The sequence below is a fragment of the Pipistrellus kuhlii genome, unplaced genomic scaffold (genome assembly GCF_014108245.1).
Source record: "Pipistrellus kuhlii isolate mPipKuh1 unplaced genomic scaffold, mPipKuh1.p scaffold_m20_p_20, whole genome shotgun sequence".
Lineage (NCBI taxonomy): Eukaryota > Metazoa > Chordata > Mammalia > Chiroptera > Vespertilionidae > Pipistrellus > Pipistrellus kuhlii.
Genome location: NW_023425516.1, coordinates 5,166,570 through 5,185,089, shown reverse-complemented (window position 1 = coordinate 5,185,089; position 18,520 = coordinate 5,166,570). Strand labels below are relative to the sequence as shown.

Below are 18,520 nucleotides of genomic sequence, written 5' to 3'. Positions count from 1 at the left end.
CTTCCAGCAAACACCAGCCTCCTCCATCCTTTAAAAAAAAAAAAATATATATATATATATATATATATATATATATATATATATATATATATATAATTGATTTTTTTTTACAGAGAGGAATGGAGAGGGATAGTAAGAAACATCGATGAGAGAGAAACATCCATCAGTTGCCCCTTGCACACCCCCTACTGGGCATGTGCCCGCAGCCAAGGCACATGCCCTTGACCGGAATCAAACCTGGGACCTTTCAGTCCGCAGGCCGACGCTCTGTCCACTGAGCCAAACCGGTTTCGGCCAGCCCCCTCCATCCTTAACGGCTCGGTGGGTGTTAGGACATCTGAGCTGTTTGCTCCAGCTGCTCTTCCTCTTGCCACTCCTTCCCTCCACGGTCCAGCTCCGACCCCCTCTCCAGGCGGCCTTCCCGGCCTCGCCTGTTCCCTCGGCTCTCTCCTGGTGGCCGGCAGGCCTGGCGCTGATGGTCTGCGGCGACGGTCTAGCCCGGGTCCCCCTAAAATCGTGTAGCCCCAAGAATAACCCACTGACTCGGCCGCTCCCTGGGCCCTGAGAACGCGGAGACACACGAGATGGAGCTGTGTGCTTGGCCCGCCAGGTCTGAAGGGGGCCCCGCGGCGGGTTAGGCTGTGGTGGAGGAGCTCTGAGGAGGGACAGGCACGCGGTTAGCCTTCAGTAAGCGCCATGTGTCTGTCGTGGACCAGAAGCAGCCCGTGGAGGAGCCCCGGGAGAGGGATGACCCTGTTCGCTTCCGCTGTTTTCCTGGCACGAGACCCTGCGTCCGGTACCGAGCCGCCGGGAAGCTGCCCTCGGGAGACGCAGATGCTGAGGGGAGGGGGCCTGGTGTCCCGGCAGCTGCTGCGGCCGAGGTCCCGGACAGCGAAGGAGAAAGGCCAGGCTCGTCCTCCCCCTGCCTCACAGCGGCCGGAGTGCATTTGCAGAGCAGAAAACACGATGTCACCGCCGGCAATGCAAGGCCGTGCTTTTCGAACGTCCTTGAAAATAAATGCGTGACATGGGGGCCTGAAAACGATGCCTGCACGTAGACCACCTGACTCATTTTCTGTGTCTCGGCAGAACGTGTGCCATTCTGTGGGGAGCTCTTCTCTTTACTACTACTATTAATAATAGTTATAATACCGTCGCAACAATAAAAACGTAAAGATGAGACTCATGGGGCTTCCCATGTGCCAGGCACGGTTCTAAGTGCTTTTGTACGGGCTAGCGAATGTGCTTCCACTGACTACCGTGTGCGGAGGTGTTGTGTGTGTGTCCCCACTTCACAGATGGCAGCACTGAGGCACAGAGACGTTTGGTTACTTCCTCCAGGCCACACCTCGGCAGCCTTGTCCTAAACCTGGCCTTTTAACTGTTAGTCACGCTGTCTGCCCACTCCCCTTCCTCCAGCACCTATGGGTGGTTTTTAAAATATATGTGTGTGTGTGTGTGTGTGTGTGTGTGTGTATAATTTCATAGAGGAAAGGAGAGAGAGAATCATCAATGAAGAGAATCAATGATCGGCTGCCTCCTGCACTCTCCCCCCCCCCCCCCCCCCACTGGGGATTGAGCCCGAAACTTGGGCATGTGCCCTTGACCGGAATCAAACCCGGAACCCTTCAGTCTGCAGTCTGACACTCTATCCACTGAGCCAAAACATCCAGGGCAGACATTTTAGGCTGGATGCTTATCTAGGCTCCTGGAGGAAGAAGGGGGACTGGTTAAGCACCCAGCACACAGTTGGTGCTTAATAAACGGTAGTTGCTCTTCATTGTTTAGAGCACATGTGTCAAACACAAGGCCCGAGGGCCAAATCCGTCCCGCCAGGCCTTGCAATGTGGCCCGCACCGCGCTGTTATCACTGCACTCCGCTGCGTTTCCATCACAATGACAGTTTATGACTGTTCAGTAAACCATTCGGCCCGCGATTTAGGCTGGATTTTAGATTTTGGCCCCTTCTCTGATTGAGTTCGACACCCCTAGTAGAGTATACCACTCTTGTTCACCTCCATTAACTCAGCGAAACGTCCTGGGCTCACTGGTTGGTAGAGAGGGGGATGGCGTTATAGTCCCATTTTACAGATGAGGAAACCGAGGCTCAGAGCATGCCAGGGACATATTCACGGTCACACAGCTGGTGAATGGGGAGCTTAGAATGGAGCTCAGTGCTCCAGAATGCAAGTCCTAGCACCAAATGGACTGATTAGTAAATAATACGGGTTGACTTGTCTTAAAAGCGTGTCCTGCCAAGTCCTGTAGCATCTTCTCTGTAGTTACCCCATTTTCTCCCACGGTGTGTGTGTGTGTGTGTGTGTGTGTGTGTGTGTGCTGACGAGCTTCCTTAAGATTGGCTCCTTTCCCAGGGGGAAGGGGTCTGCCAGGACCCAGGCCAGCCTTGGGGACCCAGCCGTTCTCTCTCTATTCTGCTTTCCTGTTCTCTCTTTTCCCTGCTCTCCTGTGTCTCTGCTGCATTTATTTGTTCTGTCTCTGACAGGTCCCCCGGGAGGAGCTGTGCTCCGGTGACATTTCTTCCCTTTTGTGTTCCCGATGATAGCATTTCCCTGGAGGCTCTTCAAAGAGAAGGTTGGAGCGAATACAGCGCAGCTTGCCTGGCAGGGTCATCCAGCCACAGAGCCTGGTGGCCGGGCGAAAGCTTGGAGCATGCATGCTTTCTCTCCAAGCCCCCTCCTGGGCGGACACGTGTGCAGGTGCGCGTGCACATGCACACACACGCACACACACACTGTGTTGTAGGACAGGCGGTGATGTGATTGAAACATTGGGTTCTCTGGCCACGAGGGGGCTCATGACCCCTAAGGTGGAGCTACTATGAGATGATTCCCGAGGCCTCTCACTGCAGGCTCCTCGGCAAAGCTGCTGTGTCAGTGTCCCTCGGCCCCTGTGACAAACAACAAATAATGAGTTTTGTCTGCAGTTCTGGAGTCAGAATTCTTAAAATCGAGGTGCTGTCAGGGCTGCATTCCTGCGGGAGGCTCTATGGGAACATCTATTTCCTGTGCTTTGTCAGCTTCTGTAGGTGGCCTGCATTCCTTGGCTTGTGGCCACTTCCCTCCATCTTCAAGGCCCGTAACATGGTCTCTCTCTCTCTTTCTCTCTTTCTCTCTCTCTCTCTCCCTCTCCCCCCCCCTCTCTCTCTTTCTTTCTCTCTCCTTCTCCCTCCCTCCCTCCTACCCTTCCTCCTTCTCCTTTCTTCCCTCTCCCCCTCTTTCCCTCCCCCCCCCCCCCCCCCGCACACTTCATCATCACCTCTCCTCTCTGACCTCGGTGCCCCCCCTTTTCCCATATAAGGGTTCTTGTGATTACACAGGGCCCCTCCAGGTAACTCAGGGTAACCTCTCCACCTCAAGATCCTTCACGTAATCATATCTGTAAAGTCTCCTTTGCCATGTAAGGTAATATAGTCACAATATCTTGGGATGAGAATGTGGACATCTTTTGAGGCCATTTTTCTGTCCCACTTGCCAAGTGAAATGGGAACTTTTTGTGTGTGCCACTTTCTTTCTTTGGGGGCAAGCTCAGTACCCACCTCTCCGGGAGACAGCACAGCACAATGGACCCTGAAGCAAACTGCTTAGATTCACACCCTGCCGTCCCCTTTCGTCCTAGCTGTGTCACCTTGAGCAAGTCGCCCAACCTCTCTGTATCTGATTTCCTCGTCTGTAAGATGAACGAAGGAGTAACACAACTTAATTGCACTGTGATGCCATGGGAAGTACTGGGGTGACAAAGCACAGTGTTCACGTGGTGAACAACAAGCCCCAACAGTAAATGGGAGAGACCATTATAATGAGGGGTCTCTAGAGCATAATAGAGACTCAGAGGGCCTCGGTTCAAATCCCAGTCTCGCCACTTCTGAACAAAATGGCCTCAGGCTGTTTGCTTTAGGTGTCCGAGTCTGCTTTCCCAATTGTTGAAAGGAAAATAAAACAATGAGTCCGATCAGCATGGCTCAGTGGTAGTGCCTTGACCTATGAACCAGGCGGCCATGGTTTGATTCCTGGTCGGGACACGTGCCTGGGTGGCGGATTTGGTGTCCAGTGTGGGGCGTGCAGGAGGCAGCCGATCGATGAATCTCTCTTCTCCTTTATGTTTCTCTATCTCTCTCCCTTCCACTCTGAAATCAATAAAGACATAAAAAAAAAAGAAAAGAAAACAATGATAATATTAACGCATAGGATTGCTGTGAAGATAATACTAATACGGTGCCCGGAGCCACCTGGAACAGGCGGGTAGCTTTGGTTGGTAGAGTTATCACCACCACCATCGTTCCCCATCCTCCCGGGGAGTGACGGAAGCCTTCCTGGCTGCCTCCGGCCTCAGCAGAGCAAGGACAGGGCAGGGCAAGGACAGGGCAGGGCAGGGCAGGGCAGGGCAGGGCAGGGCAGGGCTGGGCTGGGCTGAATCCAGGGCCCTGAGGAACCCTTAGCCGTGCCCTGGCTTCGGGAGGATCAGAGCGACACCGCTCAGTCCTGAGGAGTCCGAAGTGGAGGTGGCTCCTGCTGCAGCACTGCCAGAGGTTACAGCAGCCGCTGGTTCTGGTTCTTCGGACGAGGGGCTCCTGGGTTTGGAGATGGTGACCAGGGAGGGTGGGGGCACCATTCCCCGAGAAGACAGGGCTGGTTCCTAGATGACGCGATACCAGGGAAGATGCAGGGTTCTGATTTCAACCATATTATCTCTTAAATTTTTTGCTGCAAAGCCCCGTTGCAGTGAGGACTTGGGCAGATGCCCAGAATGCAAAAAACGGTTAAAAGCGCTGCTCCTCTAGTGGAAACTAGGGTGGGTGTGTGGGGGCAGCAACTTGAGCCTCTTTTTCACTCCCGTGGGGACCTCGGGGGGGCCCCGTTTGAGAAAAACTAGCAGGGTGGCAAAAAACAACAATAGGCTTTGGAGTCAGACCCGAGATCGGCGTCCCTGCCTCTGCCACCGCCGGTGGTGTGAGCTGTGGGGCTTCACGTCAGCTGTCTGAGCCTCAGTCTTCTCTTGTGAAAATGGGACCTCAGTCACACCTGCCTCAGGAGGTGGTGAAGACAGGCGGCAGAAACTCTAACGTGCTTAGACCAGTGCCCAGTACACGGTAGACGTCCTGGCATTTAGCAGGTGGTAGCTGTATTGACAGACCCTCTGAGAACACGTGTCTAATGTCCAGGAAGCTGAGGGATGAAGTAGATAGATATTCCCTGGGACCCGGAGCCGAAAGGCTTGAGACCTACTTGGTTCTGAATCCACCACCAGCAGCCTGTGTGACTTTAGTCCCTCTCTGGGCTTCTTTTTGTTTTTTAATTTATTTTTTATTTTAAAAGATTTTCTTTTCTTTAATATATTTCTTTATTGGTTTCAGAGAGAAAGGGGAAGGGAGAAAGAAATAGAAACATCAACGATGAGAGAGAATCATTGATTGGCTGCCTCCTGCACTCCCCCTACTGGGGATCGAGCCCACAACCAGGGCATGTGCCCTTGGCCAGAATTGAACCTGCAGGCCGATGCTCTATCCACTGAGCCAAACAGGCTAGAGCCCTCTCTGGATTTCTTGAATCACTTTTCAGGTGTTTGTTGAGGGACTTCCTATGTACCTGGCACTGTTTTTGGCACTAAGACACAGGTCCTGGCTTCAGAAAGTCTGGGTTCCAGATTCAGCTCTCCTACTTCCTGACTCTTTGGCTCTCCCTGCCCCACTCTGGCCCTCAGTGTCTCCATGTGTAAAGTGAGGGGGTTGAATGTGTGTCCTAGGACCCTCCCAGAAAAGATGCAGTGAGGTCCTGCCAAAACATTGTAGAATGCACTTGAACTTGACTCTGACCTTCTGAAACATGGGCTTTGAAATCACACAATCTTGGCTTTGAACCCTGTGCCTGCCCACTTACTATGTGACCTTACGCAAGACTTAACTTCTCGTGTCTCAGTTTCCTCATCTGTACAATGGGGATAAGAATAACACCCTCACAGGGTCATGGTGAGGACTCAAGGTGATGAGATAGGTAAAGGTCCTACCGAGCACAGTGGTCGGCAAACTCATTAGTCAACAGAGCCAAATATCAACAGGACAACGATTGAAATTTCTTTGGAGAGCCACATTTTTTAAACTTAATCTTCTTCTAAAGCCGCTTCTTCAAAATAGACTCACCCAGGTTGTGGTCTTTTGTGGAAGAGCCACACTCCAGGGGCCAAAGAGCCACATGTGGCTCTCGAGCCGCAGTTTGCCAACCAGGGTCCTAGCAGAATGGCTGGTGCATAGGTGATTTTCAATAAATGACAGCTGCCTTCACCACTGACCACCACCACCACCAAAATCACTACCATCATCACCATAAAGACCACCACCATCACCACCACCACCACCAGCATAAGCATTATGATCACGATGATGCTTTACGCATCTGTAAAGTGTAGCTCTAAATGGTCTAGAGATTCTGACATCTTAAGTTCAAATTCTGACATCTAAATGGCAAATGTGGCAGCTTGCCCTGGGGCCCCTGAGTGGCATGCGTTAGAGGAGGGTCTGTGTGGACCTTCACGTGGCAGAGAACCTCAGTCTGTTCGAGATTTCCTATCCTTTGTCCGTCGTCAGCAGGGATAGGAGCCTGGAGCTCTGCAGCGCTGGAATCCACGGGAATCAATTTCTCTTTGTGCATTTGTCCTTTCAGTGGTTGTATTTTCTTGTCCATTTGGTGGTGTCACTTCAGAAGGTCAGTCTGCATCTCCCGGGGCTGGGTCTTTGGCGAAGGCTCCGTCGTCCGATGTAGACCCCCTGTCATCTCCCTACATCCTCCTCCTCAGACCACGGGGAGCCCAGGGAGAGGAGGGACCAGCACCTACCCTCCTGGCTGGCTGTCAGTTCCTCTCTCCCTCTGTCAACGCATCTGAGTCGTGGGACAAGCTGTGGATCGTGGGATCCTAGCAGCTCACATCTTGTGGGCTCTTCTTGTTGCTTTTGAGCCTCTTGCTTCTTGTCTCTGGGGAAATCGAGCAGTCGTAATATCATTTTATGGATGGGACTTGGAGACATTAAATGACGTTTACTAGGTTGTATGGAGGCCAGACCTGGGCCCCAGAAACTACGGGGTCCAGTGCTTCTTCCACGAAGCCCCCCTGTCCCTTGAACATCCCCCTTTCCTAAGAGTTTATCTTTCCTTATTCCAAATTCCTGAGGCTCCCGAGGTCCAGGTCAGAAATCTGCCACCATGTGGGGGAGGACCGGTCAGCTGGGCTGTTTGCTTTTGAGAAAAACCACTTGAAGGCTCCCACACCGGGTAGTCAAACTCTTCACCGAGCTGAGCCCAGCGGTGAAGGAAGGTCTGGGGGCCTGTGTGGGAGAGGGGCTGCCAAGTGACAGCTCCTCAGCTCCGGGAGTGAGTGACACTATTCGAATGGGTGTGCGGTAGGTGGGCTGTCACACTGACTTCACTGTGCGATGGCGAGAAGTCCTGTCTTCCCCCCACTTCTGTTCCCCCCCCCCCCACTCCCCCTTCTCTGCTCTATCCATCCAATAACTTAACTTCGCTGCCTTAGGGCTTGCTTCCCGCCCATCCCCTCCCTCCTCCTCCTCCGCCTCCTCCACGTCTTAGCGCTGTCCGCGGTGCTGATCGCCAATCTCCTGACTGCCGTTCCGGCCAGCTGGGATCTCGGATGCGCCCAACCTCTCCTCCCCGCCTCCCACCTCTCTTTCTCCAGGCACCTCACACATAAATCACGGGTGGGAGGCAGGCTCGGTTCCCCTGCGCCACCGGGAAGCTTCTGCACCCCCCCCCCCGTCTCCCCTGCTCAACAGAGGGCTCTGCAGCAGTGGAGGAGGCAGCGCAACCGATTCGTCCGCTGCCAGCAGCCCCGAGTTGCCTACTCGGAGGACAGAGAGAGAGGGGGGAGAGAGAGAGAGAGAGAGAGAGAGAGAGAGAGAGAGAGAGAGAGAGAGACTGACTTACAGAGCAAAACCCTTCATCCATGGGGAGGACAGTCTGAGGGAGCCACAGCCTGCCTTGCCCACTAACTGGCTGACTTCTCTCCTCGCCTGGCAGTGGTATGTCTCGGTCCTGCGTGATTTAGGGATAGTTGGTGCGTGCATGTGTGTGCGTGTGCGTGTGTGTGCGTGTGCGTGTGTGTGTGTGTGCGTGTGTGTGTGTGTGTGTGTGTGTGTGTGTTGGCACTTGGATTTTATTTTGGGAAGACTAGGAGAGTCAAACATTTTTCTTCCAGGCGCCTCCGCTGAGCTTTCAGACCAAGTCGCCGGGAGTTAACATCTTCCCACCGGCAGGGAAGGGAGGAGTTGGCAAGAATTTGGCTCGCCCGGTCCCCCCTGCAGTCCTCTGGTGTTGTGGTAAGTGGCATTCTTCTCCGTTATGCGAAGGGGCTGGGGGCGGGTGGTGGATTGGGATCCCGGGTGCCATGCGGTGTGTGCATATGAGCTGGTGGGCTGGAGGGGAGGCGGGAGGGGAGGGGCGTTGAGGAATGACCACAGTCCTTTGCCCACATTCTGCAGTGTTCGGCTGCCCAAGCGGCACCCAGAAGCCAAATTGGGTTTCGGCCCAGTGCCCGGGCGGGGGGGGGGGGGGGGGAGACCGGGGGTGAATGTGCTCAGGTTTAGGCATTGCGATCAACACTGTGGCTTCTGCCCAGTGTGCCCTCTCCCTTGCAGCAGGGGCTGTGGAAAGTGGCCGGCAGTCCTCCTAGTGAATTAACCCTTCGGGGGGCTGGCCAGCCTGGCATGGAGGGTCTTTGTGTGTGTTCTGACCTAGTGGGTGGGCATCTTGGCCCTGGATAGGAGTGCGTCGCCTGAGGCTGGAAGGTAACCCTTGTCTAGGGTCGCCTTGGCACACCAGATAGGCTTGCGTAGGACAGGCTCAGATTGTGCCAGCTTCTAGGGATAGCCGAGTCATTTGCTCCGTGGTGTGATGTGTGCAATGCTTGGCTGTCCTAAGCTTCCTGGGATGGGAGATGTGGGAGCCACGGAAGGACCCCGTTTTGGTTGGGGTGAGTGGTCGGACAGACCAGAGCGGACCGGCCCGCTGCCTGCTGAGCAGACGGTGTTTTATTTTCACAGGTGGTGTCACCTGTAAGTGAGGGGATGGGGGGGAGGGGTGCAGCCTGGGAGACTGCATCCTTGAACCCGTCTCAGCGCAGGGGAAACAGGGGAGGACAGGGCTGGTTCTGAGGCTGGGGAAGGGCTCCGAGCCCCAGTTTCGATCTGTTCCAAGGCAGAGCCCACGCTGCTCTCATGGCTTGATTTGAGGTCCTGATGGGCTAAGCCTGCATCCACCTGGCGAGCGGTGGTCCTTGGCAAGCGAATCAAAAAAAAACACCTCACATTTAATGTTAAAAACGCCTCGGCTGCTCATCTGCGACTTATCAGAAGGGGATTTCTCCTTGCTTCCCGCTTTGATTACGTCTACCTTTCTGGGAACGCACGCCCTTATTTTTAGCATCTCTGCTGTTCTCTCACGGGTTGCTTCAGTCCTCCGCATCCCCAAGGATTTCCTCCTGAAGTTCTTGTTCTTGGAGGTGGGAGGGATGAAGCCTCACCCCCCGAGGCTGGCAAGCCTGGGGTGCAAGCGGAGCCCACTCAGTCATTTTTTTCCCTTTCCCACCCCCCAGGGCCATGTGGAGATGCCAAATCCCGAGGCATGTGCCCGGTCAGGCAGGACATGTGGGGCGGGGGGGGGGGGGGGTTCCTTGGTGGTCCTCAAATCCTCGGCTTCCTTTGGTGGGTGACCTTGAGGACAAAGTTGCCTTAGTTTTCTCCCTGGGAGGCCTCAGCTGTCAATGAGGAACGTGAGGCTCAGATTATGAGCCACCCATCTGGCCATGGGTGATGTTGAACTTGGGCACTGACCGGCCAGACTGGGCTATGACTGGGCCCCAGAGTGGGGGATCCGAGGTGTCCCCCGCAGTGCCGAGTGTTAGCCTTTGAGGGTTCAGCGTGGCCTGGGGGAGGGACAAGGGAGCCACAGGGGCCTCGGTGTGCCATCACCGCCTGGCACGGGAGAATGCCAATATGTTAACGATCAGGCCAGCGCTGCGGTCCATGCCGGCCCCGCCGAGGTGGCTGGGACTGGGTTGTCCACATGTGGGTGCTTTCCAAGCATCTCCTTGCTGTCTCCCAGCTGCGCTTCCTTGGGGGATGGCGAGAATCCAAGAGGCAGCCCTGCCTCCTCCCCCAGCGCATTGGAAATGGCGCATTGTGGTGCGTCGGGAAGACGGAGATGGGCGTTCTGGAAGGAGCCTTGCCCCTGGAGTGGGAGACCCGGATCCTGGCCCTCCCCTTTCCGGGTCTCAGTGTCTCCCCCTGTGCAATATGGTAGCTGGTCTTGGGGACCCCCAGGCCCCTCCAGCTCTGAGGTTCTTGGCTGTGTGCTAAGTACGTGGGTGTGTGTACGTGCTTCTAGGAAGGGTTAGCTCCGTCTCTGGGAATTTGTCACGTGTGTTGAGAGTCCGTGTTTGGGGTAAACTGGGGTGGGATATGGGGTCTCTTGGAAGCTCGTTGGTCGGGTCCTGGAGTCCTGGGCTCAGATGGAGAGGGCTCTGCTGTATGTATGGCGCAGGCAGATGCAGAGACACTCAGATCTGCAGCACAGGAGGGCCCTATAGACTAATCCCCGGGGTGACAGCAAGGACCCCATTGAGACCCCCCCCCCCCCGACTCCCATACTGAACAGATGCACAGTCACTCAAACACACAATAGTGGGGGGGCTTGTGAGTGCTCCCTGATGCCCATCGGAGCATCTCAAGTTCAGAACCTCTGATCTAGCCCAGCCCTTTTAGGGGGTGCCCAGAGAGGGAAAGCCACCTGCCCAAGGCCACACAGTGAGTCACGGCACAGCAGCATAAAAATCTGCCACCACGAAGTCAGGCGTCATCCCTCACTGCTGGCTCCACGGCCACCTCTCTGCCACCAGCCTGGGATGTGGGGGGAGGAGGGAGCCTCGAGCACCCCCTTTCTCACCCTCGGGAGGGAGGCAGCGGCCGGGGTGTCTGCTGTGTCACAGGGGTGCCTGGAGCCTCAGCCTCTGCAGCCTGCTCGGCTGCTCCCCTTCCTTCCTGCTCCCACACAACCTGGTCGGTCAGGGCGGCTGCTGGGGGGGTGGTGGGGGCGTTCTTTGTAGCATGTGGCATTTCCTCTTTATCTACCCCCTCCCCATCTCTCTCTCTATATATACACACACGGGTCACAGAGAGTTTGTAACTTTCTAATAAAAACCACCATGACATATGGACCTGTCTCCTGCTCTCGATCCCATTCGCGAGGGGAGCCGGTCCTAAATGCAGACAAATCGGCAGCTGACGCGAAGACGAGACGCCAGCGGGGCGGTTTATTTCCGTGAAGCACGGTGGCTGCAACCTGGGATAAAAATATCCCCGGGACCCAGGCGTGGGCCGGAGCCGAGGAGCTTGAATTATTCAGCGGCCCCAGGATGGAGGTCCTGCATGTGCCGGGAGGGGAAGGCGGCCCCTTAACTCCCTCTGCCTCTGCTCCCGTCCCCGCCTGCCCCCTGAGCGTCCAAGGGTGCAACATGGGGCTGTGGGAGCAGCCAGCCCTGAGTTTGAATCCCGACTCCAGTGCCTCCTGGCAGTGGGGCTTCAGGCAAGACCCTCAACCTCTCCGAGACTCAGGGTGCGCAGGCATATTCAGGGGGTCCTGTGTGGTGGCTAAGAGCGTGGGCTCTGGAAATTGAGCTCTTCTTGGGTGTAGATCCCGGTTCTGGCACTTTCTAGATGCCTCAGTTCACCTCTCTGGGTCTCAACTTTCCTACCTGTAAAGTGGGAATAATAAAGGGATCATGAGAATTTTAAGAGTTAATGCTTGCAAAGGACCTGGCAAGGAATAAATGTCCAACGCATCTTAATAATGGGGATCCAAACAGGATCAGGGCGAGGGAGGGCGAGGTGACTCCTTCCCGCCAGACATGCAGCTTTGTGGCCCACGAGAGCGAGGACGTGGCTGGGAGACAGGAGACATCCCACCCCACTTGTTCCCTGTGTTTGGTCCCAGGTCCTCAGTTTCTTCATCCATGAAATGGGCATTAACACCCCCTCCCCCCCCCCCGCTTTCCTTAAAGCTGGGGAGGCCCCGAGGGTCAGGGCTGCTGGGACTGAGGTGAGCAGGTGCTGCAGGAAGAGAGCCAGGAGGAGAGACGCGTTGGACGCGCCCGCGTCTCTGGTTCCTCCGAGCCCGGGAGGCTTTTGCTGAGTCATCCCAAACCACCGGCTCGGAGCCCGAGTTTTCCTGGAGACCCGAGCTTTCGCTCTCCCTCCACGGCGCTCCTGCATGGGCTCCTGCGGGTGCTGTGATGTCTCCGTTTTTGGTGTCAGAGTTAGCACAGAGCTCGGCAGTGATGTGCATGCATGAAAGAGTGAATGAATGCATAAATGAGTGGACAACTAAAAGAAACCTCAGTTGATTGACTAGTGGACACGTTAATTTGGGGAGATAGTGTGGCCTCTGGTCCAGCCAGGGACATGCATACAGCAGGCGCTTAGTGTTTGCTGATTAGGGCAAGTCCTTGGTGAGTTTGAGGAGGACTTGGCTTTCACCTCTGATCTGCTACAGGCAGCCCGCAGGCCTCTCTCCCTTCCTGCCTGGACATGCGTCAGCACTTCCTCATGCTTCGCACATGTATTGAGTACTTACAGTGTGCGTGGCACCATGGTGGGCACTGGGCATAAAACGGTGACAGAGACGCAGTGGGACTTAGATGAAGTAAGCGGCTGCTTCTAACAGGTGATCTTTTGGGGGGCGGTCCTTAGTCACCCTAAAACACTCTGCTCACTGATGTCCAAAGGCTTCACTCTCTGTCCTAAGGCTTGTTCTTGGAGAAGGAGCCGGAGCTTTGAGGTGGGGGGATGCAGCCAGCCGTCCTTATCAGTCATTCGCCCTAACGAGGGGGGAGCGGTAACCACTTCCCCGAAAGCCAGGAGAGGGTTTTAGGGTGGGGAGGGGCGTTCGCACACACGAATCTCGCAGGTAGAAGGGAGGGCAGAGGACAGAGGGCAGAGAGGGGTGAACACCGCTGAAGATTCATTCTGTCGGGGATGCAGGGCTCCAGAAGCACCTGAGACCCCAATGCCAGGTCTGGTGCCACCAGGCGCTCTGAGCTCAAGCCCCGGGACCTGTGCTCTCACAGGCCTCCCCTGCCATAGATGAGGAGTGTTTTGTGAGATGCAAAAACGCTTTTACAGGTGTTAGCTCTCAGTCCTAGGCTAGGGAGCCTCACACTTAAAAAATATATATATATATTTTATTGATTTTTTACAGAGAGGAAGGGAGAGAGATAGAGAGCTAGAAATGTCGATGAGAAACATCAACCAGCTGCCTCCTGCACACCCCCTACCGGGGATGTGCCCGCAACCAAGGTACATGCCCTTGACTGGAATCGAACCTGGGACCTTTCAGTCCACAGACCGACGCTCTATCCACTGAGCCAAAATGGAGCCTCACACTTGTTGCCAAGGTTGTCCCCGAGCCCTGCATCCCCTAAGGGCAGGGGCAGAACATGAATCAGGCCTGTTGCCACCCAGACACTCTTTCCTCTCTGCAGCGGGATCCCTCAGGGCTGGCCCGTTTCCTGCAAACCCCACAGAAGTCTGACAGGGCGTGGGCGCTTCTCTTGAGACTGGACCCAGGGACTCAGGTTATCAGTGATGGGGAGACTGGCCTGGCCATTGGGGCTCCCCATTTGGGCCGGGGCAATGGGGGAGTAGAGGGTGAGGGAGACCACAGGGCAGTGTCGAGGCTCCAGGCTGCGGTGTGTGGTGTCACCGCCGTTTCCTCGAAGTGGTTGTCCTGCTGTCATCAGTCATAATGACAGAGTGCACGCCTGAGTCTCACCGTCATGGAGCCCATGCAGGCTCTGCTTGAGCCATGCAGCCTGCGAGGGAGCGAACAGGCCTCAGGAAGCTGGGCCTGGCGCCCGCCCCTTCCCAGTGAATCAACAAGGGGAGACGCATCTGACAGCGTCAGCATCATGGTGTTTGGCCTGTGAAGGCTTCATTTGGAGAGGGGGCGGGGGCGGGGGGGGGGGAGGGATTGCCTCGTGTCCCAATATAATCTGAGTGAGTTCATTCAGCTGCCTCCTCCTCTCCTTTTCCTTTCTCTCCTCTTCATAACGCACCTACACAGTGACATGCGGCGGCTTGTGAATGGAGCCGCTCTCAGCGGAGAACTGATTATGTAAGCGGGCTCCGGTGCCAGCAGGGATGGGGCGGGGGGGCGGCGTTCTGGGCTGCGCGGAGGAGGGGGGTGTCTCCTGGTCCGTGGGGAGCCCCTCCCCGGGAGATGCCGGCACAGAAACATCCATGTGGTCCATTTCGTCCCACTGCCTGGCCCCTGACCTGGTTCCCCTCCACCTGCCGGCTCCCCCCCCTCCACACCCCCCAATCCTGTACGGCCGGATTAATCTGTCAGCCTTAAGCAGGATATTGGAACTTGGCGAAGGCACTAGAAGTGGCTGCCAGCGTGAGGGGCTGGGGCGTCTGGCCAAGTCTTTCTCCCCAAGCCCCGCAGACTGGGGGCTCGTGGGCAAGGCCGTTGGGTAGGACGGAAGGTGGAAGGAAGTGTGGGACGTTTGCAGTCTTTCCTCTGATCATCAGAGACCTACCTGTTTTTCTCTGGAGCCGGCGGTCTGGCCGGAGGGAGGCACCCGCCCCGAGCGTGAGCCCAAGGACAGGCGCAGGCGGACATCACTCGGGGAGGGGCTGGCCCTCGGAGGGCAGCCCAATGACACACTCCTGTGCCTTTCCGAGAGGGACACGCCGCTGTCTCCTTAGGCCCCTGTTGTCCCGGGTTTGTCTGTGTGGAGAGACCCTGGTCCCGCTGCACAGTCAGCTCCTCAGGCCGCCTCTGCTCGGGTTTCCGCCGGCGACAAGGACGTGGCCTCGGGGACCAGGCTGGTGGCTGCAGGCGGGCGCCCCTTGGCCCTGAACGTGCCCCGAGGGCCGAATGCTGCAGGGCCTGGAGGTGGGAGGCCCCAGAAGGCCAGAGAGGCCAGAGAGGCCTCAGAGGCACCCAGGGCCCCAGGACTGAGCACATTCCCGCTCCCTCTGGTTGTCATGGCAGCAGGTCTAAGATGGGGCTGTCATTTCTGGTTGACACGGACTGTAAGGGTGGCCTCAGGTCTGTCCTGCAGGGTGGTCTCCGATGCCCGGGGTGGGGTTGGGGGTGGGGGAGAGGGCTCCCCACCTGCTCTCTGTATCGCCCCAGGCTCTTGCTAGAAAGACCACAGAGCTCAGGGCTCTCTCTTTGGGGTCAAGGCCCAGCCGTGTCACAGGGCAGTTGTGTCCCAGAGCCATGGTTTCGTACAGGAAGTGAAGGGAGCAAAGGGCTTGTCCACCAAGTCATAGAGCGGTCATGGGGGTGAGACCCTGCACTTGGACTTGAAATGAGTGAGCTCCTTGAATGCTCACAACCCCTGGGACAAGAGGCCTTATTTTCTTTCTTTCTTTCTTTCTTTCTTTCTTTCTTTCTTTCTTTCTTTCTTTCTTTCTTTCTTTCTTTCTTTCTCCTCCTCCTCCTCCTCCTCCTCCTCCTCCTCCTTCTTCTTCTTCTTCTTCTTCTTCTTCTTCTTTTAATATATTTTATTGATTATTTACAGAGAGGAAGGGAGAGGGATAGAGAGCAAGAAACATCAATGAGAGAGAAACATCAACCAGCTGCCTCCTGCACACCCCTTACCAGGGATGTGCCCGCAGCCAATGTACATGCCCTTGACCGAAATCGAACCCGGGACCTTCCAGTCCGCAGACCGACGCTCTATCCACTGAGCCAAACCTGTTTTGGCAAGAGGCCTTATTCTGATGCCCAGGTGGTAGGCCAGGGCTCTGAGGCTGCAGGCTGCAGGGAGATCGTGGCTCTCCAGATTCCCATCGTCAGGGAAGGGTAGGGCCAGGGGCCCAAGCTCAGCTCTTGTGGACGCCCAAGCCAAATGCTGGGTTTTCACAGCAGAGAAATGAACCTCTCCGGGCTCCGTTCCTTGGCGCTGCAAAACGGGGTGACCATCCGTCAGCGCTTCACTTCCTGTCAGGGTTGCTGTGAGGACCGAGCAGCTGAGGAATGCTGCTTAACTAACAACACAGAGCTTTGCAGAAATAGGGTCTGGTCTTCAGCTCTTCCTGGCCCCATCCAGAGCCTGAATGTCCTTCTCATGAAGGACTGGCACGCACCGACCACTAGGAGGCAGTGTGCTCAGTGGTCAGAAGCACAGTCCCTGCCTCCAGACCTTGGGGTTCCGGCCGTGCTCCTTGCCAGCCTGTGACCTTGAGCCTGTTATGTGGCCTCTCTGCCCTCAGTTTACTCACCTGTAAGATGGAATGGTCATAGCCCCTTCCGCACAGAGCTGCTGTGAGGATTACATGAGTTACTATCTACAGGAAGCCCTCGGAGTGGCCAGTACATGCTGTCCTATCTAAATATTAGCTGCTTATTATCCTATAGGACTTACACTTAAACATATATTTATATTGATTTCAGGGAGGAAGGGAGAGAAACATCAATGATGAGAGAATATCATCGATCGGCTGCCTCCTTCCTGCATGCTCCCCCTGGGGATTGAGCCCACCACCCAGGCATGTGTCCTGACCAGGAATCCTGGTTCATAGATCGATGCTCAACCACTGAGCCACCCTGGCCAGGCAGCACTTACATTTTTAAGGAAATTACATCCAGAGTCAATATTTCACAATAACCGTCTGCAGGGGAGAGTGGGAATTGCTGCCTCCTTTTACAGATGCAGAAGGAACTAAGCCCCAGAGAGGCGCACCCATTTCCCAAGGTCACACGGCGAGTCAGGAACCAGAAAAAGGTCCAGGCTTCAGGGTGACAGTGGCCACGCCACAAAGCTCCGAGGCCAAGCAGGTCCACCAGGCCCACGACAAGGTGTACATCCAGCAAAAAGTGACAGCAGTGGCAGCCCCAGGCGGGCTGGGAAAGGCAGGGGTTAACTGGAGGCCTCGGATCCCCCCCGGGGGACCCCGGTAGCTATGGGGTGGGCGCTTCCTGGTGGGTGCAGGTGGACGCCACACCTGCTCCACGCCACAGCACGCCTGGCCGCCCGCCGGTGGCTGAGGCCCCCCAGGGAGCTGGGGACAAACGGGGTCCAGCGGGCTAGTTCTCACGCTTTCTCAGAAGTTGGGATCCCTCCCAGCTCCCGTCCCCACGCCCCTGCTAGTGCCGTCGGCAAATCTCTAGAAGGGTCCGGAGGGATGGACGTGGAGGGCGTGGAGGCGCCAGGGATCTCGGTGATGGGGAAGCAGGGGAAGGTCTCTTATAAAACCGGCTCTAACCTGATTAAAGCCTTCGCCAAGAGCACCATTACCTCAGCCCGGCGGCCGGCGGAGCAGGAGGCTTATTCAATATTTAAGAATCCCTGCATTGCAGGCCGAGGGTTTGGGCCGCGAGGGGAAGCAGCAGCAGCAGCAGCAGCAGCAGCAAATGCTCAGGGCCAGTCTCTTAAGCGGTGGATTCGTTCTAAAAGGAGAGAAACAAGAGGAGGAAAAGCCTCACAGCCCTCAGCCTTCCCCTGGGGGACCCCCAATGTCAGGTCACATGACACAGCACACCCAGAGCTATTTGCTCTGACTCAGGGCCAGGGAGCTGGGTCTGCACAAAGCGGTGGCTCTCAGCAGGCGGACCCCAGACCTGCAGCTCCAGCATCACAGGGACCTTATTAGAAATGCAAATTCTCGGGGTCCGTCCAGGACCCCCTAAACCAGAAACCCTGAAGCTGGGAAGTGGCCATCGGTCTGCTCTCAGGGTCTGCTTTCAGACTTTCAGGGTCTTTGATGCAGGTTCAAGTTTGAGGTGCTCGATTGCAAAGACCAGGGGCTTTGCCCATTGCAGAGAGCTCCGTCCGTACTTGATGGCTGTTTCCGGGGTGCGGGTGGGGCACAGGGAGAGAGACGGGGAGTTTGTGGTTCATTCATGTTCTCCAGCCAACACGGAGATTCGTATTTCTGCTCCTCTCCCCCGCCTGGCGCCAGAGGGGCCTGGGCAGCAGAGGGCAATGGACGGAGGCCGTCTGTAAGATCTATTATTCATGGGGACTAAGAGGAGCTTTTTGTGTTTCTTTTCTGACGTGGTCTCGGGTTTCTTAGAATCCACACCCATGCAGTGGCCAGGCTGCATGAGGCAGAAAGTACCCTTCCAGGCCGGAGACTCTGTGACCCATGTTATTCTGGGGGTGCGGTCCTGCAGAAACTCCTGGGTAACCTCAGAAAGGGGGTGCCCAGGGCCTTGATCCACTTTCCTCCTCATTTCCCACTCCAAACTCCCAACAACTCCGTGATGTAGAGGCAGTTACTGCCCCATTTTACAGACAGGGAAACTGAGGCTCTGAAATGTTGCTCAGGCTCACCACGCTTGAGCGTAGCTGGGGGTTGAACCCAGGTCCACGTGACTCCAAAGCCCGAGCTTCTGATGGAAGATTCTGTCTCGAAATTTGTGCCATAGGTGCAGTGCGAGTGGCGTGTGTATGCATGTGCACATGCATGTGCTCATGTGCAAATGTG

The 18,520-nt window shown here is 56.0% G+C and overlaps 1 protein-coding gene across 5 annotated transcripts in view; it reads left to right on the top strand.

The window, feature by feature from the left end:
• The window catches only part of RPH3A (rabphilin 3A), an 82,681-nt gene that overhangs the window by 10,157 nt on the left and 54,004 nt on the right, over positions 1–18,520 (top strand). Inside the window, exons 1-3 of one of the 5 annotated variants that reach the window (XM_036449364.2) lie at positions 7,851–8,044; positions 8,221–8,341; positions 12,699–12,703. The gene's annotated coding sequence lies outside the window, so the exon portion shown is untranslated. Of the gene's footprint in view, positions 1–7,849; positions 8,080–8,220; positions 8,342–12,698; positions 12,704–18,520 lie in introns of those variants that run through there. The other 4 variants (XM_045585420.1, XM_036449365.2, XM_045585419.1 and 1 more) reach the window with 4 other exon arrangements.